Source organism: Carettochelys insculpta, chromosome 28, assembly GCF_033958435.1.
Source record: "Carettochelys insculpta isolate YL-2023 chromosome 28, ASM3395843v1, whole genome shotgun sequence".
NCBI classification, from domain to species: domain Eukaryota; kingdom Metazoa; phylum Chordata; order Testudines; family Carettochelyidae; genus Carettochelys; species Carettochelys insculpta.
Genome location: NC_134164.1, coordinates 7,802,384 through 7,804,294, shown reverse-complemented (window position 1 = coordinate 7,804,294; position 1,911 = coordinate 7,802,384).

The following is a 1,911-nucleotide window of genomic DNA, read 5'->3' as shown; positions in this document are numbered from 1 at the left end:
CCAGGGCCGGCGGGGGGCGATGGGATCCGCCGGCCAAGCCCGCCCCGGGCCCCTCCTCTGCCCCCCCAGATCACGAGCTTGTCCCGCCGCCCCAGCCCCGCTGTTGTCTATGGACGATCCCCCCTCCACCTCCCGCCTGGCTCCCCCCCCTCCCCCGCCGGTGGCGTGGAGCAGGGCCGCCCCGGGCAGGGAGCTCTCCCTGGTGCTGATGCTCCGAGCCGCCCGCCCCCTCCCCAGCCAGGGAGGCCGGCCCCGGTCGGGTGACGCGCTTGCAGGAGCCCAGCCCACGGGCCGGGCTGGGGAAGAGGGAGGGCCCTGCGGTAGGGGGGTGGGTGTGCGCAATGGCAGGATGGAGGGGCTCAGCTCCCCCCGCCCCCGCGCGAGCCTGGCCTTTCCCGGGAGCAGGACCCCTTCTCGGGGTGCCCAGAGAGGAGAGTGGGGCCCTTGGGCTGCTCAGAGGGATTTCTTTATTCATTCTGGGGGTGCCGGCGTGGGGTGTTCTCCAGGCTCGGTTCCAGGCCTGAGCAACTGATTTAGGCGCTGGGATTCTGGCGGGCTGGGGTCTTCCGTTCACATGGCCTAGGAGCGGGGTTCCCTCCGATTGCTTCCATGCGTGGGTGGAATAAAATTTCTTAGGTGTGTGCCGGTGTGCAGCACCACGACACACACACACACACACCGCGCGCCAGCTGTGGGCGCTCTGCTAATAAGCTAGGTGGCAGCTGAATCTCTGCTGGGCAACCACCCAAGCACTCTGCTAGGGGTCAAGATCCCGAAGCCTTGGCCCACTCGTGAGCAGGGAGTGAATGACACAGTGCAAGTCCCACAGGGGCAGGCCAGGGTTTTACATTCGTGTGCTGAAGGAGGATTCTGAGCACAACTGAAGTCAGAGAAGAGGAGGGAAAAAGCTCTCGAGGCCTGCAAGGCCTGGTGTCAGACCTGGAGCTCTATACCTGGCTCCAACAGGGAAGTGTGATCTAGTGGTTACAGAAGGGGAACTGTCAGTCAGGAGTCCTGGGCTGAATTCACCAGTCTGCCATGGATTTTCTCTGTGGTCTTCTGGCCACTCACTGATTCTCTGTGCCTCAGTTTCCCCACTTGCAGGAGAGAGAAAGAGATGATCTGGCCTGTCCATGGGTTGAGCCGGGTATTAAGCTGCATCTTGCTCTTCATCTCTGTCACCCTCCGCAGATCAGATACCAAATGGTAGATACCCAAGGGTTACTCACAGCAAAGAGAGGAAGGAATCATAACTGCAGCTTGGGAATTACAGCCAACACTTCCTTAGTCACCAATATTTCTCAGACCCACAGAAAACAAGCTACCATTCAGCCCCCACTGGGTTGTGTTTAATGCCAGGGTCCTGGGAACAGTCCCTTCCCCATGGGTGAAATATAGACAGCTATTGACTATCCCAGACCCTCATAGCCTGGACCAGGCCACCTTGTGCTACGTGCTGTACAAATAGAACAAAGAGACAATCCTTCCTCCTTGTCTTTGGAAATGCTTCAGGGCAGGGTCTTTCATTGTGTGTATGTACAGCCCCGAGCATGCTGGTGCTCTGATCCCAGGCCAGGCTGGGGAATGCTATAAAAATAAGGTGAGTACAACAGCCCCATAGGGGTGTCTCACTACCTTCCACTCTATGCTGCTCAGAGAGGGCACATCATCTTGCTTCTGATGGCCCTGGCTCTGGTGCCACTCAAACCCCAGGGAAGTGTGCCTGGTGGCAGCAAGGCAGTGCCATGCAGGGGACTACTGGCTGCTGTATGCTGAAGAGGAACCAGTGGGTGCCTCTTTTCATGAGCTGTTAACGGGGAGACAGGTGCATACATGGAGCATATGGATGCTCTGCTCTTGAGTCTTCCTGTGACACCTTGGGCGAGTTTTAATTGTTCCCTGCCTCATTTT